Raw genomic sequence first — 27,734 nt, 5'->3', positions numbered from 1 at the left:
ATATGAACCCTCCAGTTTCCATGTTCACACCGCCTCTGCCCTCTGACTCACGCTTCTTGTTGTGCATCTGCAGTCTTCCTCGAGTTTAAAGGTGGAAAATACCCAAATATGTTTACCAAGTCTCTAGTACCTTTTAACAGGTCTATCTCAGGATCGCTTTTCTGGATGGAACTAATATTAAGGCAATTGTTAGTCACATGAGCTCTTCAAAGGCTTCCTGTTTCAGTACTCTGAATATTTTTCCAAAACAACACGCATCCATGTATCAACGGCTTTTCAGTGTCTCTCGGAATTCAAAATAATCTATGTCTTTAAGATGAAATTCGTATGGACCTTCAGTGTTTTGGCACATTTTCCGAATTTTGCGGGCAGTTTTGTAAAAATCACGGCATTTTCATAAAACTGCCAATTTTGCAAATTATTTGAAAATCGCGAAATAGTGAAATCCTGGAGGGTCTGATTAACAAATACAGAGCCTGGAAATTAAAGTGACACAGGAGTGAACTAATTGCAAGCAGCAGGCTGGATCAAAATAGGTAGAGTGTTTACAGCAGGTCTTGCAGACAGTGCTTGTGCACTGATGCTCGACCTAAGATTTTAAGCAGAAGGTAGAGGCAATTCAAGGAAACACAAGATAGAATATTCCGTACTAGAGTAATTTGCAACTTGTTAACATCTATGAAGAAGTATAATAGAAGAACATAAGCAATCAGACAAAAGGAATATGTTGAAGGTGTTTTTGATAAGGAGTATGCTCTGAAGAAGAAACTATTTCTCTTGGTTTTAAACAGAAAGAAGGCACTGGAAAAAAATAGCGCTGTATCTGAGGAGACAGAGCCAAAAGAAAGACTTGCTAATAGAAAGAACTTTTGCAAAATTTTTAGTGGTGAATGGCTACATACTTCAAGTACTGAGCCTTTCTTTGATGAAGGAGGCTATTTGCAAGAGAACACATTCGTGCATGCAGTTGATGCACATGGACGATGTTATGAGATGAAATTGAATTCCTATTACAAAAGAAGTAATGGTACCTAGAAATGTTGAGGAAGTGATTGCTGAAGAGGTAAATGGAAGGCTGTGTACAAACGGAATTATAGTAGTGCTTGTAGTATTCATCAACAGTCAAAGATATATTGTGTGTTTGCTTTTCGAAGTTTAAAACAGAAAATACGAACTTTGCAAGGATTAGTCCCAGGCACAGTAAGGAACCTTACTAATTTACAGGGACATTCACTACCTTGTCTATCAAAAAAAAGTGTGTCAAAGCAGCTTTCATCATTTCAGAATGTTAGATGTACACCACTCAAAAAAATAACTTTTGTTAGAAGGCTTTACTATGTAAAACCTCCTGCTGCATGGTTAGGGGAAATGAATAGAGCTCTTTTGCAAGGTAGTGTAGTAGAAGTAGAAAAGGTTTGTGAGTATGTTCAATTTCATTTCTTTGGACTTGAATAGGAGTGTACGAAATATGAAGAGCTGGTAACAGCAGTTGTGGAGCAGAACAGATGTTTCAGTGTTGCTAATTTTGAAAAACTGTTTAGAAACTTAGGGCACCATTAGGATGACCGCCTGCCACCCTAGCAGTGCCGGAACCGGCCGCCAGCGGAGCAGCGGTCCTGCACCACCAATTAGGATGCGACCGTCACCGTGGCGGTCGCATTCCGCATCTTTGACATTGCGGCGGGTGCTGCTGTAAGCAGCACCTGCTGCAATGCTAAAGAGGAATGTTGTGCATTGCCATGCACAACGTGGCAGGCACCACGCGGTGCCTGCCACCTTGTGCATGGCTACGAAGGTACGGTACCCCTCAAGTGCAGCCCCCCACCGCCCCCGGGGGCCCGCCAAGGGCCCACAAAGCAATTTCTGCTAGCCTTCTGAACCAGGCATCATAATATGGATGGTGGTTCCTTCTAGGCACCGCCACCATATTATGCTCCAGCTACTCTTCCCCCGTCAATCGGAACGATTGCCGACCGGCGGAAAAGCGGGAGACGCAAAGTGCAGGGGATAAATCTAGTTGGGATGACGGGCGGATCGCCACCGCCAAGCTGGCGGTGGCGATCCGCCAGCAATCCTAATGACTCCCTTTGTTGCAGTTTCTTCAGAGCACCCAAACTGTGTGTTGTTGATGCACTCACCACAAAAATCAAACTCGGAATGCTGATTTGTACATTAAAAGTAAAAAAGAGAATAATAATAAGTGGGAAGAATTAGTTCTTTATTTATTTGTAGAGGGATTATTTGACTTGTCCACCCGTCAAGCTATATGTAAGTACTTCTATAATGAGCTAGAGGAAAAAAATGCCTGCTAGAGCAGTGCACATCAACTTGTTCCAGAAGTACTTAAAGATTTGAATGTTTATGAATCAATATTAATACAGTCTATACATCCATTTCAAGCTATAGTTCGCATGGAGCCAAAAACCGGGCAATTGCCAGCCAACTGAGCTCCAGAAAGGTCTCAAAGGTATAGTTGGATACTTGCCATTAGATTTTTTAAAAAATATTGAAACTATAGGGGTACAGAGAAATTTGGAAGCGGGAATTGTAATTCTCGTACATGGTGTCCTGACCAAGAGTAAAAAGATATGGCAACAGTTAGTAGATGTTGGTAAAGTTAAAAATGCAACTTCATATCTTGTACAAAATAACATATATTATATTTCAGCGACCTTAATGATTTTTAAATCGCAGTGCATACCGATAGCAACCTATGGCGCAGAGGTTTGGGGCATTGCTAAAAGCTCTAGTGTCCAATTAGAGGAAAATAAATTTTGCAGAAAGCTTTTGGGTGCACCAATCTCTACTCCGCAGTATATATGCCATAGCGAACTGAAACTAAACTATATTGAAGATTTTATAAGGGCACGCCCTGCATTGTTTTGGCTAGCTATAATGAAAAACACTGCAGCATCTCTCACTAAGGAGATAATAGATGACTGCACCAGTTGTGAGAAAGGAATTGACATCCCAAGGCTCCCAGGGGTTAACAAGAGCTTGAAAAGTGTTAATTTTGAAGGATTGATTTTAAACCCAAACGCAGCTGAGACTGTAGATAAAAAAAGTCCTTAGGTCAGCACTGTATGCACTTTATAGCACAAAAAGATTAGAGAGGGAATCGGAGAAACAAACCACTGGTAAATTCATACCCATTGAACGAATCAAACACTGCTTGACCAGTTATATCACATTACCAACATCGCATTGAGAGATAGGACTTCTTTTTTGTCTAGGAGCTGAGACTGTAAAATATTTGCTCTGTTTTCCCCTAGGGTACAATGCAAAACTTGATTCCCTGTCATGCCCATGTGATGGACAGAGTGGGCAACACTTTTACTCTTTTGATCCTTTTGTAAATATTATACAAAATATGCACAATGGATGCTAATTCCATTTTTTCAAAACTGTTACCTATTTAATTAACTGATGCCTTTAGCTGCATACTCAAACTGTATAATGATGAATTGATCTTGCGTGTGGGTACTTTTTTGCGAATAGCCATAGTGGCCCGCAAATCAATGAGAGACCTGTGAAGCACACTTGCACTTTATTTTTAACACTATGTATTTTTAATCATGTCACTGTAATTGTTTATTACGTTGCCCATTCGCTTACTGCTTGCCGTACTATGAATTTTGATTATGCCATTTAACTGTTTTATTGTGTGATTTTTTTTACCCTTGTACATGCTCTACTTTTATGGATACGGTGTTATCCGAATAAAGTCTTTTGGATTGGACCGGACATATATTAGAAAAATGCTGACATTATTCAAAATATCAGTTATTTGGGTTTGCTAATACTTGTCACAGAATAATTTTTAATATATTTATAGTTTTTTAAATTTATTTTGTTTTCTGAATATTTTTGTTGTTAATATTTTGTTTGTTTTTACTTTTGAACTGACTGGAGTGAGAATATTAATTGTTACCCCTTTGCAATGCAACATTTTCCCTACGGTTGCACTGATTGGAGTGGGAATAGTACATTTTATCTTGCCAATATCCAACACTTTCTCTACTGTTGCACTCACTGGAGTGAGAATATAAAGTTTTACCCCTCAGCTATTCAACACTTTCCCTACTGTTGCACTGATTAGAGTGGCAATAGTAAATTTTATCCTTTCCACTATCCAATCTTTCCCTACTGTTGCACTCACTGGAGTGGGGATAGAAAGTTTTACCTCTCTGATATCCAACAATTTCCCTACTGTTACAGTGATTGGAGTGGGAGAAGTAAGTTTTACCCCTCTGCTATCCAACACTTTCCCTACTGTTGCACTCACTGGAGTGGGAATATAAATTGTTACCTCTCCTCTATCCCACACATTCCCTACTGTTGCACTCACTGGAGTGGAAATTGTAAGTTTTACCCCTCCGCTTTCCAAGACTTTCCCTACAGTTGCGCTGACTGGAGTGGTAAATTTATGTTTAAAGATTTTTAAATAGTATAATGTTTGAATTTATAATAGAATGTTTTTCTTAATTTATATATATATATATATATATATATATATATATATATATATATATATATATATATATATATATATATATATATATATATATATATATATATATATATATTCAGTGAAAAAACCATAGGTTTCACACACGTTATAGTTAGGAATTAGCATTTAAAAAACCTTAGAAATTCAGTGAAAAAACCATAGGTTTCACACATGTTATAGTTAGCTGGACATTTTACTCGTAAAAAACCAATGAAATTGCCCCGTTATAGTGAGTTTAGCTAACTATAACTCGCGCGCCCGCAATGCACTGCTGATGACGTCACATATTACATCACTCATGACATGGTCAGTGACATCACTCATGACATCACTGATGACATCTCAAATGACATCACTGATGACATCACTGATGACATCATCCTTGTGATAGAGTGGCAGACCTCCTCTTCCCCTAATATAACCTTTGACACACACATTCAAAAATAGAAACTACAATATTCAAAAAAATGGACATACCAATACCAGTTAAAACAACCTTTTCAGTAATTCTAAGATCCACATACACATCCACTCATTCACCAACAGTCCAATTCAGTCACTCATACATGTACTCACTCATCATATGTACTCATACACCTATACATCCTGTTACACAATGCCACTCATCCATAGAGTTACTCACACACATAGTCACTCATGCTAATAAAGAATCAAACATACATTTACTTGCATATACAGTTATACACACACCACCACACTTACTTCTACGGAAACTTACACATACTTAGTCTTTTAAACAATCACTTATAGAAACACATACTTATTCATACAGGAACTCTTTCAATCTCTCACTCTCACATATACTCACATATATACACCAATAGTCACATATACTAGTTTAAAACATATGTAGTTACTCATAAAGACACTATTGAGACAGTCATTCACTCACTAACACACCCATACACACACTCATCCACCCATACAGTCCTGCACACATACTGTGTTCAACACATACAAACAGTGAGTCACTCATTCATGCACCTATGCACTACGTAATACCCCCCACCGAACCATGCAGACACTCAGACTGATACTCAAAAAACCAACTAATAACCTATATAGACACCCATGTAGCTACTCACCAACCCATGCAGCCAATTATACACAAAGTGAGAGACTGATACAGATATTTACATATTTAAACATTACTCACTAAGCCATGTATTCACTATGATACACTTAATCAGTCAGTTACACAATCAATTTTTCAAAAACAAATCATCCATTTAGACACTTATATACCCATTTATTCTTCCATCGACCTTGAGATATACATATATAAAACATATTTAATTTTCAGAATAACACACATTCACTGGATGATGTCATCAGTGATGTCATCAGTGATGTCATTTGAGATGTCATCAGTGATGTCATGAGTGATGTCACTGACCATGTCATGAGTGATGTAATATGTGACGTCATCAGCAGTGCATTGCGGGCGCGCGAGTTATAGTTAGCTGAACTAACTATAACGGGGCAATTTCATTGGTTTTTTACGAGTAAAATGTCCAGCTAACTATAACATGTGTGAAACCTATGGTTTTTTCACTGAATTTCTAAGGTTTTTTAAATGCTAATTCCTAACTATAACGTGTGTGAAACCTATGGTTTTTTCACTGAATTTCAAAGGTTTTTTAAATGCTAATTCCTAACTATAACGTGTGTGAAACCCATGTTTTTTTCAGTGAATATATATATATAAATATGTAAATTTCTTTGCCAATTTGAATGCACACAAACTGCTCTTTTTTTTGGGCAAGTGAAAATCTCTTTTACAAACTGTCACATTATGAAACCACTTTTCAGATTTTTTAAAAAGCCCATGTCCAGAGTGCTACACTCCAGCAAGGGCAACCAGCCTTAGTGAAGCTCAATGTATTTGCATTACAGACTGAAACCTGAAAACCCCACTCGCTTCTAAATACTGTGCATGACTATACACGGCAAGCACATGGGTGTGTGCTAAGACTCTGCTTCTTCCCCCAAAAATTCACTCCCCCTTTCCATCTAATGCAACTGTGAAATCACCAGCGCAAGACGCAATAAATCTCTGCCTATAATTCCTCTATGCACACAGAGTCATGTTTTCACATTAGTCCCAAAACGAAATTTCTTTGCCATTTTTAAAGCACACTTACTGCTCTTTTTTTTTTCGGGGCAAGTGAAAATCACTTTTACAGACTGACACATTATGAAACCTTTTTTTTTAATTTATTTAATTGCACTTGTCCAAGCTGTTTTTTTCAGACCACCACCATGTGTATTCGCGGTGACTGCCTACACTCCAGCAAGGGCAACCAGCCTTAGTGATGCTGAATGTATTTGCATTACAGACTTAAACCTGAAAACCCCACTCACTTGTAAATACTGTGCATGACTATACATGGCAAGCACATGGGTGTGTGCTAAGACTCTGCTTCTTCCCCCAAAAATTCGCTCCCCCTTTCCATCTAATGCAACTGTGAAATCACCAGAGCAAGACGCAATAAATCTCTGCCTATAATTCCTCTATACACACAGAGTCATTTTTTCACATTAGTCCCAAAACGAAATTTCTTTGCCATTTTGAAAGCACACTTACTGCTCTTTTTTTTTCGGGCCAAGTGAAAATCACTTTTTACAATTGGAAATCACTTTTACAGACTGACACATTATAAAACCACTTTTTTTGATTTATTTAAATGCACATGTCCAAGCTGTTTTTTCAGACCACCACCATGTGTATTCTCTGTGACTGCCTACACTCCAGCAAGGGCAACCAGCCTTAGTGATGCTGAATGTATTTGCATTACAGACTTAAACCTGAAAACCCCACTCGCTTCTAAATACTGTGCATGACTATACATGGCAAGCACATGGGTGTGTGCTAAGACTCTGCTTCTTCCCCAAAAAATTCGCTCCCCCTTTCCATCTAATGCAACTGTGAAATCACCAGAGCAAGACGCAATAAATCTCTGCCTATAATTCCTCTATGCACACAGAGTCATGTTTTCACATTAGTCCCAAAACGAAATTTCTTTGCCATTTTGAAAGCACACTTACTGCTCTTTTTTTTTCGGGCCAAGTGAAAATCACTTTTTACAATTGGAAATCACTTTTACAGACTGACACATTATAAAACCACTTTTTTTGATTTATTTAAATGCACATGTCCAAGCTGTTTTTTCAGACCACCACCATGTGTATTCTCTGTGACTGCCTACAGTCCAGCAAGGGCAACCAGCCTTAGTGATGCTGAATGTATTTGCATTACAGACTTAAACCTGAAAACCCCACTCGCTTCTAAATACTGTGCATGACTATACATGGCAAGCACATGGGTGTGTGCTAAGACTCTGCTTCTTCCCCCAAAAATTCGCTCCCCCTTTCCATCTAATGCAACTGAGAAATCACCAGAGCAAGACGCAATAAATCTCTGCCTATAATTCTTCTATGCACACAGAGTCATGTTTTCACATTAGTCCCAAAACGAAATTTCTTTGCCAATTTGAAAGCACACTTACTGCTCTTTTTTTTTTCGGGGCAAGTGTAAATCACTTTTACAGACTGACACATTATGAAACCACCATGTGTAACTACAACAAAAACAATTCCCATTTCTATTATTCATTTCTTAAGTTACCACATACATCCCCTCTCAAACTGTAAACTCACCTTTAAAATTAGTTAGTTGTGAAAGAAATGTGACACTCAAACAGCAGATTATCAGAGCCAGGATCTCTGTTGTGTTCACCTCTCTCCTCTCAGCAGAACCAGATAATGGCAAACTTTCCCTCTATTTTTCCACACATATACATGTAAGTTTCAAATCTCAGTGCTTCCCCCTTTTTTTCAAATGTAATCACACATTTCTATTGGTTGAAAACCAACCCTTTTCCAAAAGTACCCTTCCCCCAACTTGACTTCTGCCTAGTACCCTTCCCCCAACTTGACTTCTGCCTGCTACCATAGCAACAGCTCATGGAACACTGCTGTGTAGAGTTAGGTCAGAAGTTCGACACACAATGTTTCAATTCCACAGAGCAAGAGTGCTTGACTTTTCAAACCTTACAGCAAATCCATAGTACTGTTCTTTGGTTACACATTTTTTTGTACCAATACAAAACATGCTTCTATTAATTTACACATACAGCCTAGTTTTTATTCTAGAATGGTATGAAACAGCCAATCAGTTCTTTTTGTTTTGAAAAAAATATGTATGCCTCCATTTCCAAACTGTCTTTCTTTTCATATTGCCATTCTACTGAAAGACACCTCCTGAGTGCATCCAGTTCTCCTTTGAAAATGTTCACAGTGTGGATTGTAGGGCACAGCTATGTCTTCTGGAGTGAAAAGTTTGCAGAGAAAACAGGTATGATGAGAGACCTTGCTTTGCCAAATGTAGACATTAAATGGATTGGTCAGAGAGGGTTAAAGTGGCACCAATTGATGCCATTGGTGAAATCCTTCATTCAAATCCAACACCCTGACCTCATAATAGTGCACTGTGGTGGCAATGACCTAGGCACTTTGACTGGGGTAGGTCTGGAAATGCTTATGAAGGACACCTTTGCACAACTGTTTACACTTTTCCCTAAAACTGCCTTTGTGTTTTCCAACATATGCCAAAGGCAAAAATGGAACTGGTCCTATCATTTCTGTCCGCAGATTGACAAAGCAAGAAAGCACGTCAACAAATCTGTTTCTGCTTTCCTCCGTGACTATGGTATGGGTGCCATTTACCACAACAACTTGCGTTATGACATGCAAGACATTTATAGAGGAGATGGTGTGCACTTCAATGATGAAGGGAACAGAGTCTTCCTCTTGAACCTTAGACTCTGCATCGGTACTTACTTGTAGGTACCACTTAAAAAATGACTTCATAAACACAACAGCTCTTTTTAGAGCTCCCTAATTTCTAAACTCTTAAATCTGCTTTTCATTTATTTATTTTTATTTTTTTTACCGTACGCTTACCGTAAGCTTACGGTACGCGTACCCCGTGATTTTTTTTAAAATCAATAAATGTTTTTTTTGTACTTTTCTGTCCTTCTTTGACCCCCTTACAAATGTTAGGGGGTCTGTAACTCTCCTCATTGCCCCCTTTCCTTGTTTTCTCTGTTTTTTTTCTGAGTGAAACACACAAAATGGCGGCCGCCGCTTCCTGGTTTCGGCCGATTCAAATGTTTACTAAGATCTATGGGCCAATCAGAATCTCCTTCGCGCACGCCATGTTTCTTCCGTACGCTTACCGTAAGCTTACCGTACGCGTACCCCGTGATTTTTTAAAAAAATCAATAAATGTTTGTTTTGTACTTTACAGTCCTTCTTTGACCCCCTCACAAATGTAAGGGGGTCTGTAACTCTCCTCATTGCCCCCTTTTCTTGTTTTCACTCTTTTTTTTTCAGAGTGAAACACAGAAAATGGCGGCCGCCGCTTCCTGGTTTCGGCCGATTCGAATGTTTACTAAGATCTAAGAGCCAATCAGAATCGCGCTCGCGCACGCCACCGTACGCTTACCGTAAGCGTACGGTAAGCGTACCGTAAGCGGGCTCAGATATATATATTGATTTAAAGGCTATTTTCTCAGAATCTACTGAACAGATTTACACCAAACCTACAAAAGGCACTTCCTTGACCTAGGGACTACCTCTCTGCCAAATTTTGAGTAATTCTGTTCAGCCGTTCGGGCTGTAGCTCGTTCTAAAGGTCCTATGGAAAAATGCATGGGAAAAACGCGTTTTGGGACCCCCCTTTTATCTCAGCCCCCGCTTGACGGATCCCCCCGAGACTTTCAGGGTAGGAGCGGAGCGTAGCGCCCCACGTATTTTGAGAAATTCGCGAGGATTCGTCGACCGGCGCCAAAGTTATTCAAAATAGAATGTTGAGGTTTTCCTATGGAAACGTGGTCCTAACTATAACTACCTACTGGCGACCGCCAGTAGGTAATATATATATATATATTCACTTAAAAAACCATAGGTTTCACACATGTTATAGTTAGCTGTACATTTCACTCGTAAAAAACCAATGAAATTCCACGTTATAGTTAGATCAGGTAACTGTGACTTGCGCGCCCACAATAAACTGCTGATGACGTCACATATTACATCACTCATGACATGGTCAGTGACATCACTCTTCACATCAATGATGACATCTGAAATGACACATTGTGGATTGCGGTCGCGCAAGTTATAGTTACCTGATCTAACTATAACGTGGAATTTCATTGGTTTTTTACGAGTGAAATGTACAGCTAATTATAACATGTGTGAAACCTATGGTTTTTTAAGTGAATCTGCAAGGTTTTTTAAATGCTAATTCCTAACTATAACGTGTGTGAAACCTATGGTTTTTTCAGTGAATTTGAACGATTTTTTAAATGCTAAGTTATGTATTTATTTTTTATTTTTTTTTCTGGTTTTTCACCGTGCGCACACCCTGCGCCTTTTTTTACACAGTAACAATTTTTTTTCTCCCTTGCGAGTCCTTCAATTTATTTAATAAATGTGATCCTGGAAGCAAGCTGTGGTCAGCCCTATTCTGAAGAAATCCAACTCTGACCCCTTGCTCCCGGAGAATTACCGGCCCATCTCCCTCCTGCCTTGGACCGCCAAGGTCACTGAGGCACACGTGAATTCCATCTTGTCTGCCCACCTCTCTCGTAATAACATTCTTGACGAGAGTCAAAATGGTTTTCGCGCCCAACACAGCACTGAAACTGCTTTGCTCTTCATGACCGAGCATTTGCGGTCAGTGCTGGATGCGGGGCAGACTGCGGCACTCCTATTGTTAGACCTGAGCGCCGCGTTTGACACGGTGTCTCATGACATTCTGATGCGGCGCTTGGAGGAAGTGGGTATTGGGGGGAAGGCTCTTCAGTGGTTCCGCTCCTTCCTCTCGGACCGGTCTTTCAAAGTAGCCATTCCACCTGGCCAGTCCTCTTTCCATTCTTTGGAACTGGGAGTCCCTCAGGGTTCTGCTTTAAGCCCCACATTGTTCAACTTGTATGTGAAACCGTTGGCCGCTGTCGTCAGGCAATGTGGCCTTACCATGACATCGTATGCCGACGACACGCAGCTGGCGGTGACACTCAGTGGGGACCCTGAGGTGACTGCGCCCAGGTTCCGTGCAGGACTTATAGCTGTGGCTAGCTGGATGCGTAGCAGCTGCCTACAGCTTAATGCTAAGAAAACCGAGGTCCTGGTTGTGGGGAAGCAGGCGGAACTTTGGGGAGACCAGTGGTGGCCTTCTGAACTCGGGGTGTCCCCCATTCCAGCGGCCGAAGTTAAAAATCTGGGGGTGTGGCTGGATTCCAATCTTTCTTATACCAGCCATACAAAGAAGACAGCAGCTACCTGTTTTGGTATTCTGCGAGGGCTGAGGTCAGTCCTCAAATTCTTTGACCCCCCCACTCGGCAACTGGTGGTTCAGGCCTCTATTCTTTCCCGGCTGGACTACGGGAGTGCCTTGCTTCTTGGAGTCAACCAGGCTGAGGCTACTAGGCTTCAGAGGGTGCAGAACGCTGCTGCACGGGCCATTGTTGGCCTTCCGAGACGTGGCTCTGTCTCTGCTGTTCTGACCTCCCTTCACTGGCTTCCGGTCAGACAGAGAATCAAATTTAAGGCTCTCTGTCTGACATTTAAGATCCTGAAGCTTTCCTCTCCCCCTGCTTTGGCGGGCCTTATTTCTCCTTACGTCCCCACGCGGTCTCTCAGGTCTGAATCTTACCATCTGGCGACTAAGCCTAGGTTCAGGCTGAGTAGGATGGGAGGACGCTCTTTTCGTGTTCTGGCGGCTGATCTATGGAATTCCCTTCCTTTACATATTCGCGCCCTAAACAGCCTGACTCTTTTTAGACGCGCCATTAAAACACATCTGTTTGCCCCTGCTATCTGATTTCTCTTTTCTTGGCCTTGACCTGTTGTGTTGTGTACCTGATCAGGCGCCAGGACGCCCCTTCGCTGGGGCAGCTGTGCGCCTAATAAAAGTGAATAACATAACATAACATAACATTGTTATTTCGTTTTTTTTTTATTTATTTTTTTGCCGTGCGCGTACGGTAAGCTTACCGTACGCGCACTCCGCGATTTTTTTTAAAAATTATTAAATGTATTTTTTGTACTTTTTGGTCCTTCGTGGACAAACGCTAGGGGGTCTGCAACTCTCTTCGTTGCCCCCTTTTCACGTTATCCACCTTTGTTTTTCAGTGCGAGAGACAGAAAATGGCGGCCGAGACTTTCTGATTTCGCCCGATTCGAATGTTTACAGTCATGTAACCACCAATCAGAATAGAGCTCGCGCACGGCACCGTACGCGTACGGTAAGCTTACCGTAAGCGCAAGGAGCGCGCTTACAGATATATATATTGATTTAAATGCTATTTTCTCAGGACCTACTGAACAGATTTACACCAGACCTGCAAAAGGCACATCTCTGACCTGAGGACTACCTCTCTGCCAAATTTCAAGTAATTCTGTTCAGCCGTTCGGGCTGTAGCTCGGACTAAAGGTCCTATGGGAAAATGCATGGGGAAAACGCGCTTTGGGACCCCCCTTTTTTCTCAGCCCCCGCTTGACGAATCCCCCCGAGACTTTCAGGGTTGGAGCGGAGCGGAGCGGAGCGCCCCACCTATTTTGAAAATTTCGCGAGGATTCGTCAACCGGCGCCAAAGTTATTCCAAATAGAATGTTGCAGGATTTCATATGGAAACACGGTCCTAACTATAACTATCTATATAAAGATCTATATATCTCCAACAATCTCCACACCTTCACGCGGCGAGGATTTCACAGTACCATAAGGAGTAAAGTCACCAGGTAGTTTGCCTTTCAAAAGAGTGTTTATTCAGCACTCCATAGTGCAAAACAAAAAGTATGGATGGTCTACGGGTTCCGGCTCTCCGCCTTCTACTGGACCATAGAGTCCCATAGTCTAGAGAGTCATTTAAAGTGAAAAAGTGCTTTTAAATCCCTTGTTGCTTTCTACTTTTATTATTTAATATATTTAATATGTATCATTATATTTAATAAATATATAAAAAGCTATATTTTGGGCAACTGTATATTTAACATCAATATTTTTTTTCAATATATTTGTACTTACCTGTTTAAGTATAAGGAGTCGATATTTTTGCATTCTTTATTTTTTCATTGATATTTTTACTTCTATATATTTTTACATGAATATTCTGTTAGTGATCCTATTTCCTCATTGTGTCATAGTGTTCTTTACTTAGAACCTTGTCATTTTTATTTTTACTCATTTTTCTCTTCAGCTCTGCTAGACTGCTTCGATATTTTACTCTTTGGACACATTGTCGGTTTTTCAAACACAGGATACTGGCCTAAATGAGGAGCATATTGACCTCTTAACCTATTATACTCCCTTACACAGTTCACGTCAGCACTTACTTTCTTTTCACCAAAATCAATCGGAAATGAATCAGACAATGTTTTAAATTGCGGCAAAGCTACATATGTTCCGGAAGGTTAGTGGCTTGTACTGTCGATTAACCTGACAGTTTCCTCATTGGTGGTTCTTCATATGAAGACTCTTCTTGTGCAGCTGGGACCTCCTGCTCCTGAACAACTTAAACCAGTTGTAGGCCTTCCTGCGGTTGTTCTGATGCCATTTTATTTTTGCGAAAATAGCCAAAAGGTACAAAGACAGCCCCAACAGGAGCAGGCTCCTAGCAGCTCAGCCTAAGATGACCAACTGACAATCTCAGCACAGAGAGGCACTCAGGCATTTTATGATGTCATGGTACATTCCAACAGAGCAGTACAATGGGGAAAAGTACAGAAGTAGTTTACTACACATCCTCCTTCCTCGGGGAACAACAACAGAAATAAGGAGAAATACAAGTAAGATACCTCAGAAATGACATTAGCATGAATTGAAAACATTGAGATGCAAATATCTAATGGTGTAGTACATGAGGTATCAAGAATAAAACTGGCATGAAAAGAAATGCATTAAAATGCAAAACATCATTGAATACATTAATATTGCAAATGTATTTACTACACGCCCCATCCCCCTCCCTTAGGGAAAAAGAGAAAACAAGACACGACATAGGTGGAGAAAAAAAACAGATGCAACAGAAGGGTGGTCACACTCACAACCTCCCCGTAAACGGGTACACCGCCGGGTAATAACCCTGGCAAACAAAGGTGAGAATTAACCACCCTTAGAACTTCCCCATAGAGGGAACCAGAAAAACAACATCTCAAAGAAAAGGTTACTCTAGGGGTAGAAGTCACTCTAGATAACAAGAAAAGTGGAACCTCCCCAAGAAGAATACACCAGAGAGAAACCCTCTAGAAAAAACAAAATTCCCCTGGATAGGGTAGAAGGCATGCTGACACCTAAAATCTGTGAAGAGTAACGGAAGAGATCTAAACACTAGAGAGAAGCTTCTCACTCAAAGAACTACAAACGTGAAACTCTTGGCCACGAGTTCCATGCAGGTGGACTTCGACCGGAGCATAGTGTCAACATGAAAGGAAACCCCATGGCTAGTAACCCTAGGAACTGACCAAACACCTCCACCAAAAATAGGGTGAACACAGGGTACTAACCCTTGGAAATAACACAACCGTCCCTAGGTAGGGTACACCACAGGGTAGTCACCCTGGAAAACAGCATAACCTTCCCTGATAAGGGTACACCACGGGGTACACACCCCGGAAACAACAGAACCTCCACTAAAAATATGGAACAACGCAGGGTACTAACCCTGGAGAATAACACAACCTTCCCTAGGTAGGGTACACCACAGGGTAGTCACCCTGGAAAAAAAAACTACAACCTCCCCTAAATATGGTACACCACAGAGTACTCACCCTGGAAAACAAAAACTACAGCCTCCCCTAAATAGGGTACACCACAGGGTACTAACCATTGAAAACTAAATTAGAGGCATTGACTACCCCCACAACCTCCCCAAAGAAATGGGTACACTCTACGTATGAAGACAAAATCGGGACACACACCGTCCAATGGTTCACTACACTTATGAGCTGTACGGAATGCTCACTGTCTCACAACACACTTGAATTAAAAAAAAGTGTAAACACTCCAAAAACTACCCCAAAATAGTGCAACCAGAACAAGAGACCATACCCCAAAGACATGCGCACCAAAAACATGCACTGAGATAGTAAGCAGCACAAACAAATTAAAATGACTTGAGCTCCGGTGAGCGGTCTCTCACCCGAGGTCTTTACCAAATCTGTCCAAAAGCTGCAAGTCACTGTCATATTCCGATGATCCGTTGCGGAGTGACTTCATCCCAGGAAAGTTAAACCCAGATGTGACGTGACCTGCAGATAAGTTCAAAATGGTTGACATGCCATTTTCCCACTAGGAACCGAAGTCTCCATTAAGAACCGGATGGCTGCCCCACGAGTGCGCCGAAAGTTAAGTCAAGGTCCTTAGTAAATGGGTACCTGCAGTTGCACCCGTGAGAAACAGAACCAGAGACACAGACAATGTGGATGAAGCGATGCTCCCTTGCCGCGATTCAATTGCGACACTGCAGGGTTCCCAAAACGTTATTGGTGAGAACAATGTGGTTGGCAGAGGTCGTTGTATGGGGAAAGCTGCACCAGACTTGAAGGGACACACCAATCGCAAGATGGCGGTGTGCTCTTGCTCCAAAACGTCTGGAGGCAGTAATGAAGCAAACAACGAAGAGAAACATCATAGAGGGCTCGCGGGCTGATGCGTGTGAAGAGGTGAGAGGCACGCGCCCTGTATGAAGTTTTAAATGGCTGCATGACGGTTTTTTCCTTAACCGTAATGTAGGCAAGACCACTTACTTGTGATAACAAGGCCACTCCTACGCCCAAAACCGTCGTCTCACAGTCACAGTGGAGAGGATACACATTGAGCAAGTTGGCCCCAACACACCGAACAACACTCGGTCACCGTAATAAAAACAGGGGGCGCCTTTGCTAATGCGCGGGTGACATCACACCAACTGCCACTGACAATGAATGGTGGCTCCTATGAAGTACGGGCCACTGCCTGCGCTCAGAACACCTTCCTGAGCACAGACACACAAAACGCTCGCAGGAAAGAAACTGTGCCCACACTGTAGAAAGTTCACACCTGTCCCACAGTGGATGTAGACAAAGCATGCTGTCAGGGTCCAAACACGGCTGAGGAACACAGCAGGGTGATCAGGCCAGCTGCGTCTCTGTGAAGCTTGTGGCTGGAGACTGTTAACCTCCAGGTGACAGCATGGTGGCAGTAGGCTCCTTGATGAAAAGCAAACGCCCAGGCTACAGGCTGTCCAGGTTGGAGAGGACGCTGGTGGGGCTTACCAGGGCATTTCTTTCATTTTTCTCGTTTCTATTGTTTCTCTTGTTTCGGGTGACTTGGTTCATTGAAGTTCAGAAAAGTCCTTGGTATCTTCACTGCTGAGTTCCAGTCCTCCTTCCTTGCAGCGTAGGTTTGTTTAAAAAAATCTTTGCCAAGTTGTGGTAAATGAAAGATACAGAGTCCAGCTGTACAAGTAGAGTACTTCTTTATTTGCAACTTGGTTCTAGAATAGGAGATCAGGAAAGTAGGAGAAGATAGATGGTACAAAGACAGCCTGTTAGACCTGTCAGCCCTTTGGGTGGTCCCTCCTCATCATTATTTATTTTGTCCCACTTTTGCCTCAAACCCTGTTTGAATTTTTCCTTTTTGGGAACCACCAGACTTTTTCGTGTTGCTACAGATTCAGGGAGCCATTTTAGCTACCCCTGAAACTTCTGTCTGAGGGCCTGGAGCACAAAATGGTGGCCACCTGTGACATCACCAGCATCCACTGGAACCTACCAGCACCTTCCAGAACATTCCAGAACCCTGTGACAGTTGGAGGTGGTTTAGAATGTTGGGGAGTTAAGAGAGAGAGTTGGCAGTTGGAGCTGGCAGTTGGCACCTGACTGGTGAAGAGAGAGCAGCACAACAGTGAAGGAGGAAGGAGTGAAGCAGCAGGGGTGGAAACTTGTGCCTGGAGTGGGGTCCATAAACCCACCCTTGATACTTGTCCCTACTGATGGATCCCAGCCTGTAGCCCTGTGAGGGAAGAAGACAGAAAAACTCATCCTAAGGACCTGAACAGCAGGAACAGGCCTTAGAAGCAGAAAGCAGCAAGTTCCTGACCTGGAAACTGGTTTCCCTGGAGTCCGGCGTCGAGTAGCCTGAGACCTGGAGCCCGAGGTGGAGAAGCGGCGCTGACTGAAGAAGCAGACGTCGTACCCGGAGCCGCCTGAGGTCGTGAGAGGGCGCCGACGGGGGTCGTGAGGAATACCAGAGGTCGAGGAGGAAGTGAACCGAGGTCGAGTGAGCGGCGTCATCGGAGGAGTGAAGTCCGCCCTCCGGAGTCGTCGGGGACCGAGGTAGAGGAGCACCGGAGGTCGGGAGTGAGGATCGCACTCCGGAGACGCCCGGAACCTGAGAGGAGGAGCACCGGAGGTCGGGGGTGAGGATCGCACCCCGGAGTCGCCGGAAGTCGACATCGAGGCCAGGCCGGCCGACGTCATCGGAGCCGAGAGCGCCATCGGACCGGAGCCGCCCGAAGTCGACATCGAGTAGAGACTGCCCGACGCCGTCGAATCGGAGGTCGAGATCGAACCGAGGCCACCGACATCGGACCGGAACCGCCTACCGGCGTCGTCAAAGAACTGACATTGTGCCGAGGCCGCCGAGACCGAACCGGAACCGCCTCACGGCGTCGACACGACTCCAGCGGCGTCGGAACATCAGAAAAAGGGCAGTAAGTGGAGTAGAGGGCGCCTAAGGCCCTGTGGAGACCTGAGAGACTGCTCTAAGGGGCTAGGGAGGTGCTGAAACCAACCTGACTGTGCCTGGGGTGAACTGGGACTAACCTAGAGAGGTGGTGTGGAGAGAGAAAGCCAGGGCACTGGTATTCCCCCCTTGATCTACCTCAGTTTAGGCCTCAGCCTTGTCCAAGCCAGGGAGTAGCCCCCCTCAAGCCTTCCACAACCCTACAAGCTGTGCCTGGGCCAAATCAGCCCTTAGGAATTGAAATGTCAACTGATTACATGAGTGTTGCTGTATACTTTTAATTATTTATTGAGGGTACTGTATTTATTGAGTTTTTACCTATTTATTGCTTCACTATATTTATAGGTCCACAGGACTTGATGGTGTACAATATTTATTGGTACAGTATTTATTGCCTCAAAATATTTAATTGCCTGTATTACCTGCACTGATATTTATGTCCTTTATATTTATGATCACCCCTATTTATTGAATCTCCAGACATTATTTATTTGACCTGCACTATTTAAAATTTGTATATTGTGATTGACTTATTTATTTTCCCAATCAGCAACTAAGAGAAAAAGATAAAGAAAGATATTTTCATAATTTTTACGGTGTAGAGTCGTTTTTGGAACGGATGCACGCATGGTTATTGTATGGGTATATTGTATGCTTAGCACGGTGCCTGTTTCCTGACCACTCGAGCCAAGCTACCACAGTGTGTTCGGGGAGTCCACCACCACCCTTTCAGAGTGGGAGTGGGCTGTTTCCAACTAAATTGCTGTTCAGTGGTGGGATTGAGCTGTGCCTACGTATACTCAACAATAACTGTGGGTAGTCCATAGGCCTACACCGGGAGTTTTCTCAAAGCGGCCTTCCTAATTGTGGGTTTTTGTTTTTTCCAAATTTACTCTGGTGGTGGGAGGAGGTATTATTAAAGGTACCCCCCTGCATTGTTACTGCACAAAACCTGTCCTCTAACCTGAGTGGGCAAGATGGAGTTTGTACTAGAAAATCTAGAAACGTACACTGTGGCCCAACTCAGGGAGTTTTGCCAGCAGGAGGGGGTGTACTGTCCCCCAGGAGCAAAGAAGGGTGCACTCCAAACCAGCTTAAGGGCTTGGGGGGAGGCACGCAGGGAAAGCAAGGCTGAGGAGGAAGACAGGGATGGAGAGCCTGACCCCGAGGGGGCTGAGATGTACCAACCTGAGGTGGGGAACCTGTCAGCAGGGCCCAGGACACTTTCTAGGGGGGGCAGCCGTGCCTCTAGCGGTGGCTTGTCTGAAGTGGAGCTAACGGACCGGAGGGAGAAAAGACAGCTCACATGGGACTTAGCAAGGCTGGAAAAGGAGAAGGAGGAGCAGAGGATGGCCCATGAATTGCGACTGAAAGAAATAGATCTTCAGATCTTGAGAATCGGGGCACAACCTGTTCCTAATGGTGGCAGCCAAACCCAAGAGATCACCAGGGAATCTAAACCATACCTGCCAAAGGACATAGTGGCTAGCTATGGAGTGGGCGACGATATCGCCAAGTGGCTAGCGGCCTATGAGGTCTCATTGAGGGCCCATGGGGTTCCGGAGAAGTACTGGGGAGGGGGATTGTATAAGTACATGCCTCCAGCTGGTAGGGATGCTTTATTGGCCCTCGAAGAGGATGAGCAAACCCACTACCCCACCATGAAGCTGGCGCTCATCAGGAAGTTTGGACTAACACCTGAAAAGTACAGACAGAAGTTCAGGGGTAGTCACAAACTGGGCACGCAGAATTGGGTGGACTTCCTGGACTATGCGAAGAAGGCAATGGAAGGTTGGATTCAGGGCAGTGAAGTGAAGAACTACGAGGAGTTGTTTGACCTAGTACTGAAGGAACACCTGCTCGAGAAATGTTTCCCTGAACTGCGGCAACACCTGGTGGATAGCAAGCTGACCAGTCCCCGGAAGCTTGCTGAGGAGGCGGAGATTTGGGCTAGTACCCGGGTGTCCACAAGGGGGACTGGAGGGGATACTCAAAAGGCCGGACAGGGCGCCCCCCAGAAGAAAGAGGGAGGGGAAAAGAAAAAGGAGTTCTCCAAAGGCCCCCAAAATAACTTCCAAGGGAAGGGAACAGGATTCACCTCTAAGGCTAACCCACCCAGAAACCCTAATCCTGGCCAGAGTCAGCAGCCAAGGGTTGTCCATTGCTACGAGTGCGGTGGCGTTGGACACTATAAAGGAGATCCAAAGTGTCAGAAACGATCACCCCCTCCCACTGGAGGAAAGACCCCCGGAGTAGCTAGTGCAGTGCTCGGGGAGGAGATGCCCTTAACTAAGGGAAGGGAGTGGGCGGGTGTCACTTTAGTGTCCCTGGGAGAACGGGAGATGGTTCCTAAGATCCAGGTGCCCGCAAATACCGCAAAGTATGGGCAGTGGGTCACCATCAACGGCCAAAGAGGGGAGGCTCTGAGAGACACAGGAGCCAGTATGACTATGGTGCGTAGTCAACTGGTGTCTCCAGAGCAGGTAATTCCCGATGTACTCCACCCAGCCGCGATGGCTGACGGCAGAACAGGTCACTATCCCGTGGCCGAGGTTCCCTTTGAATGGGGGGGGGTTGCAGGTTCACTTCGAGTTGCCGTAAGCCCTGCCGTGCCAGTCGATTGTCTGCTGGGGAATGACATGGAGCACAACGCTTGGAAGGAGGTGGAATACCGGACTCACACCGAGATGCTGGGTACACCTGACTGAGCCTGTGTTAGCACAAGGTCCGCGACTACCCGAAGAGGGAGTTAATTTCGGCTGGAGCCTGGAACAAAGGCCCAGCCAGCTGCCAGTCAAGGGAAGAACCGAGGACAGGAGGAGCCTGCCTCGGCGTCTCCACCCCGTAGGACGGATAGGCCACCGGAGGTGGTGGACCAGGAGTCTGCGGAGGGGGACGTTACCAACCTGGAGGACCTACCCATCCCGGCCGAGTGGCACGTGGAGGGAGGCCCGTCCAGGGAGGAATTCTGCCAGGGCCAGAGGGAGTGCCCTACCCTTGAGGGGCTGAGGCGACAGGCCGAAGCCCAGGCAGCAGGGAACGTTGAAGGGAACTACAGTGTTTACTGGGAGGATGGTCTCCTCTACAGTGAACCCAAGGCACCCCTACATGGATCGTCACGAGCCTTGGTAGTCCCTCAACGTTATCGAGCCTTCCTTTTAGAGTTGGCTCACGAGATACCATTGGCAGGACACCTGGGGCAAGACAAGACCTTCGCCCGTCTTGTCCCACACTTTTATTGGCCTCAGATGAAAGTGTCGTCCGATACCTACTGCCGGACATGTGTGTCTTGCCAAGCCAGTGGGAAAACAGGGGTGAAGCTGAAAGCTCCCCTGGAACCACTTCCGGTCGTTAGCACCCCCTTTGAAAGGGTGGGCATCGACATTGTGGGTCCATTAGATCCGCCAACTACAGCTGGTCACAGGTTTATCCTGGTTCTGGTGGATCATGCCACACGGTACCCAGAGGCAATACCTCTGAGGACCATAACAGCACCTGTTGTGGCTAGGGCCCTGATGGGAATCTTTACCCGAGTGGGTTTTCCCAAGGAAGTTGTGTCCGACAGGGGGACCAACTTCATGTCAGCGTATATGCGGGCGATGTGGAAGGAGTGTGGAGTGACCTACCGGTTCACAACTCCTTACCACCCCCAGACAAATGGTCTGGTGGAGAGGTTTAATAAAACCTTGAAGGGCATGATCAGAAGTCTGCCTGAAAGCCTGCGGAGGAAATGGGACGTCCTCCTACCCTGTTTACTCTTTTCCTACAGGGAAGTGCCACAGAAGGGAGTGGGCTTCAGCCCCTTCGAGCTTCTGTATGGGCACCCTGTACGTGGACCTCTCAACCTGGTGAGAGACGGATGGGAAAGAACTCCCAGAAAGCTTCCCCAGGATGTGGTGAGCTACATGCTGGCCTTCCGGAGCCAAATGGCTAAGTTGTGGAAGCAAGCTTCTGACAACTTGGAAGCCAGCCAAGCAGTAATGAAGGCGTGGTATGACCACAATGCTCACCCGGTGGAGTTGGAGCCTGGCCAGAAGGTGTGGGTGATCGAACCCGGAGAGCTTAGTGCCCTCCAGGATCGCTGGTCAGGACCCTTTGAGGTGTTGGAGAAGAAGGGTAAGGCTACCTACTTGGTGGACCTGAAGACCCCTCGTCAGCCCCTGCGGGTGCTGCATGCCAACCGCCTCAAACCCCACCACGAGAGGCCCGAAGTCATCTTGATGATGGTGACTGACGGAGGAGAGGACGTGGAAAGCGAGCCTCTCCCTGATCTGTTTGCGTCTCAAGAAAAGGATGGGTCGGTGGAGGGAGTGATTCTCTCCCCATCTCTAACTCCTGAACAGCAGGAGGACTGTCGCCAGGTCCTGGGGCAGTACTCTTCGTTGTTCTCCCTTGTCCCGGGTAGGACTCACCTGTGTGTCCATGACGTGGACACAGGAGACAGCCCACCTGTGAAGTCCAAGATCTACCGGATGTCAGACAAGGTGAAGGCCAGCATTCATAGTGAAGTCACTAAGATGCTGGAGCTAGGAGTGATTGAACCTTCTAGCAGCCCCTGGTCTAGTCCGGTGGTGTTAGTACCGAAAGCTGCACCACCGGGTGCCCAACCAGAACTGAGGTTCTGTGTGGACTACCGGGGACTGAATTCAGTGACAAAAACTGATGCTCATCCGATCCCTAGGGCGGATGAATTGATTGACCGGCTGGGAGCTGCCCAATATCTAAGTACCTTTGACCTTACTTCAGGGTACTGGCAGATCTCGTTGACTGATGGAGCAAGGGAAAGGTCAGCCTTCTCCACGCCCAATGGCCACTACCAGTTCTGTGTGATGCCCTTTGGGCTCAAGAACGCACCTGCCACGTTTCAGCGCCTGGTAAACCAGATCCTCACCGGAATGGAGAGTTTCTCTGCTGCTTATCTGGATGACATAGCCGTCTTCAGTAACAGCTGGGAGGATCACTTGCGTCACCTGCAAGCTGTTCTCCAGGCCCTGAGACAAGCTGGATTGACGATCAAGGCCAGCAAGTGCCAGATCGGGCAGGGGTCGGTAGTGTACCTTGGACACTTGGTGGGTAGGGGAGCGGTGCAACCCCTCCAGGCGAAGATCGAGGCCATCATGGCCTGGGAACCCCCCAAGACACAGACTGAGGTCCGAGCATTTTTGGGCCTCACGGGATACTACCGCCGCTTCGTGAAGGGGTACGGTACCATCGTAGCCCCCCTCACGGAGCTCACGTCCAAGAAACAACCTCGACGGGTAGTCTGGACGGAGGCTTGTCAGCAAGCCTTTGAGAGATTGAAGAAAGCCATGTGCGAGGCCCCGGTCTTAAGGGCCCCAGACTTTTCCAAGAAGTTCATTGTCCAGACAGATGCATCAGAACATGGCATTGGGGCAGTGTTATCGCAACTCAACGAAGAGGGTCTGGATCAACCCGTGGTCTTCCTATCCCGGAGACTACTTCCCAGGGAACAGAAGTGGAGTGCAATAGAGCGTGAAGCCTTTGCAGTGGTATGGGCTCTGAAGAAGCTGCGGCCATACCTGTTTGGCTCGCACTTCCTGGTTCAGACCGACCACAGACCCCTTCGTTGGCTGATGCAAATGAAGGGGGAGAATCCCAAGTTGTTGAGGTGGTCTATTTCCCTACAGGGGATGGACTTTCAGGTGGAACATCGGCCTGGAGTGGACCACGCCAATGCAGACGGTCTCTCAAGGTATTTCCGCCTTAGTGATGAGAACTCCCAAGGGGTTGGGTAGCTCTCCCCACTTTCAGCTGGGGGGGACGCGTGTTAGACCTGTCAGCCCTTTGGGTGGTCCCTCCTCATCATTATTTATTTTGTCCCACTTTTGCCTCAAACCCTGTTTGAATTTTTCCTTTTTGGGAACCACCAGACTTTTTCGTGTTGCTACAGATTCAGGGAGCCATTTTAGCTACCCCTGAAACTTCTGTCTGAGGGCCTGGAGCACAAAATGGTGGCCACCTGTGACATCACCAGCATCCACTGGAACCTACCAGCACCTTCCAGAACATTCCAGAACCCTGTGACAGTTGGAGGCGGTTTAGAATGTTGGGGAGTTAAGAGAGAGAGTTGGCAGTTGGAGCTGGCAGTTGGCACCTGACTGGTGAAGAGAGAGCAGCACAACAGTGAAGGAGGAAGGAGTGAAGCAGCAGGGGTGGAAACTTGTGCCTGGAGTGGGGTCCATAAACCCACCCTTGATACTTGTCCCTACTGATGGATCCCAGCCTGTAGCCCTGTGAGGGAAGAAGACAGAAAAACTCATCCTAAGGACCTGAACAGCAGGAACAGGCCTTAGAAGCAGAAAGCAGCAAGTTCCTGACCTGGAAACTGGTTTCCCTGGAGTCCGGCGTCGAGTAGCCTGAGACCTGGAGCCCGAGGTGGAGAAGCGGCGCTGACTGAAGAAGCAGACGTCGTACCCGGAGCCGCCTGAGGTCGTGAGAGGGCGCCGACGGGGGTCGTGAGGAATACCAGAGGTCGAGGAGGAAGTGAACCGAGGTCGAGTGAGCGGCGTCATCGGAGGAGTGAAGTCCGCCCTCCGGAGTCGTCGGGGACCGAGGTAGAGGAGCACCGGAGGTCGGGAGTGAGGATCGCACTCCGGAGACGCCCGGAACCTGAGAGGAGGAGCACCGGAGGTCGGGGGTGAGGATCGCACCCCGGAGTCGCCGGAAGTCGACATCGAGGCCAGGCCGGCCGACGTCATCGGAGCCGAGAGCGCCATCGGACCGGAGCCGCCCGAAGTCGACATCGAGTAGAGACTGCCCGACGCCGTCGAATCGGAGGTCGAGATCGAACCGAGGCCGCCGACATCGGACCGGAACCGCCTACCGGCGTCGTCAAAGAACTGACATTGTGCCGAGGCCGCCGAGACCGAACCGGAACCGCCTCACGGCGTCGACACGACTCCAGCGGCGTCGGAACATCAGAAAAAGGGCAGTAAGTGGAGTAGAGGGCGCCTAAGGCCCTGTGGAGACCTGAGAGACTGCTCTAAGGGGCTAGGGAGGTGCTGAAACCAACCTGACTGTGCCTGGGGTGAACTGGGACTAACCTAGAGAGGTGGTGTGGAGAGAGAAAGCCAGGGCACTGGTATTCCCCCCTTGATCTACCTCAGTTTAGGCCTCAGCCTTGTCCAAGCCAGGGAGTAGCCCCCCTCAAGCCTTCCACAACCCTACAAGCTGTGCCTGGGCCAAATCAGCCCTTAGGAATTGAAATGTCAACTGATTACATGAGTGTTGCTGTATACTTTTAATTATTTATTGAGGGTACTGTATTTATTGAGTTTTTACCTATTTATTGCTTCACTATATTTATAGGTCCACAGGACTTGATGGTGTACAATATTTATTGGTACAGTATTTATTGCCTCAAAATATTTAATTGCCTGTATTACCTGCACTGATATTTATGTCCTTTATATTTATGATCACCCCTATTTATTGAATCTCCAGACATTATTTATTTGACCTGCACTATTTAAAATTTGTATATTGTGATTGACTTATTTATTTTCCCAATCAGCAACTAAGAGAAAAAGATAAAGAAAGATATTTTCATAATTTTTACGGTGTAGAGTCGTTTTTGGAACGGATGCACGCATGGTTATTGTATGGGTATATTGTATGCTTAGCACGGTGCCTGTTTCCTGACCACTCGAGCCAAGCTACCACAGTGTGTTCGGGGAGTCCACCACCACCCTTTCAGAGTGGGAGTGGGCTGTTTCCAACACAGCCCCACCAGGAGCAGGTTCCTAGCAGCTCAGCCTGAGATGACCAACTGACAATCTCAGCACAGAGAGGCACTCTGGCATTCTATGATGTCATGGTACATTCCAACAGAGCAGTACAATGGGGAAAAGTACAGAAGTAGTTTACTACACATAAGAAGAGGTACAAGCCGTACTGCATTTCTGAAGTCATTCATGTGTATAGAGTATGCAGCACGTAGCATGTCTGTAGCACCCTTCCCAAGAATAGGGGTGGGCGGAATTTGCGAAATTCACTTTTGCAAATTATCACGAAAATGTTAAAAATCTCCGCAAACACGCGGAAATATCGCGAAGATGCGGAAGTTTTTTTCCCGCCCGTTCGCGGTATTTTCTGCGTGGTCGCGGCTCGCCAACTCACCCATGCGGTTGCTCGCGGGCGCGGCCATCTTGTTTGTGAGAAGAAAGATGTGATCGCGCGACGAATGACGTTACTGAGGGCGCGAACTGTCGCGAGACAGCGCAAATGGCTACCAACAATCCAACATCTCGTGGAGAACGCGACCGGATCGGGAAAACTTGTCGGCGAACGCGGGGATTCAGGTAAGCTGAACGCGCGCGCGCGAGAATGTATTATTTTACAGCGCGAGCAAGCAAAAAATTTCCGGTAAAATGCGGATTGCGGAAATTTTGAGATTTTCGCCCCCTCCGCGGAGCACGAAAATGTCAAATTATCGCAATTTCCGCGAGCGGAACGGAATTTTAGCTCAGGCCTACCCAAGAACATGGTCATAGAGAAATGAAATACGAGGCTCTTATATTAGCATTCTTTAAGAGGATACCAAAAAGACGGCATGTGAGCAACACCTTTTGTGCAAAAACAATCACTGACTTTTCATCCAAAAAATAGGCACACTGTTTTCAATTCTTTTCCAACTACAATTACCGGGAGTCCAAATAAACATACACATACCATTTATGATTTGAAAAGTCATTCACTCAGTCAATGAAACCCAACTCACTTACGCAACCTCTCTCCCCAGCCATGAATGCACGCATTAGCCTTTCACATCCATCAATCCACCCATAGTACCTATCCCACGATCAGATCGACCCGGGCAGCATGAGTGACAAGTTGTTTGACTGGACCTCCTGCCCCAGTACACTGGCACCACCTCTGTACTAAAGGGTTTGACAAATCGAAGATCTGTCCTTGGCTTGTTAAAGACTCAAGTCTCTGGTCAAGAGGCACCCTGATTGCTTAGAGCAAATATATGTAGGACTATGAGGACCACATATGTTCTAATACGTTGTGTCTACCTATTTGTTCCATTGATGAGAGGTTACTCCAAAGTACAGTGTAGGATGCTGGCTCTCTATATAGTGCCCTAAAATGAATTACACTGTGCAGAGAAACCAGTGGGTAACTTATTGGGATACGGAGGCAAAAGGAGATTATACTAACACTCTAAATTTGCAAAATTAATATCGATTTTCATATAATTTTTCAGACTAAGAACTTTGCTCTTCAGTAAGTACTTTTAAAGTTATGAATTTTTAGAGTTTGCAAAATCAACCACATTTGTGTGCAATTACACACCATTGAAGTCAATAGGGAAAAAGACAAAAATGCATATGAAATCATACAGTCAACTTTCAAGACCCACCTCTTGGATTTCTGTAGTTAGCA

The sequence above is a fragment of the Triturus cristatus genome, chromosome 2_2 (genome assembly GCF_964204655.1).
Source record: "Triturus cristatus chromosome 2_2, aTriCri1.1, whole genome shotgun sequence".
Taxonomy (NCBI): Eukaryota; Metazoa; Chordata; class Amphibia; order Caudata; family Salamandridae; genus Triturus; species Triturus cristatus.
Note: the sequence above shows the minus strand (reverse complement) of the source record.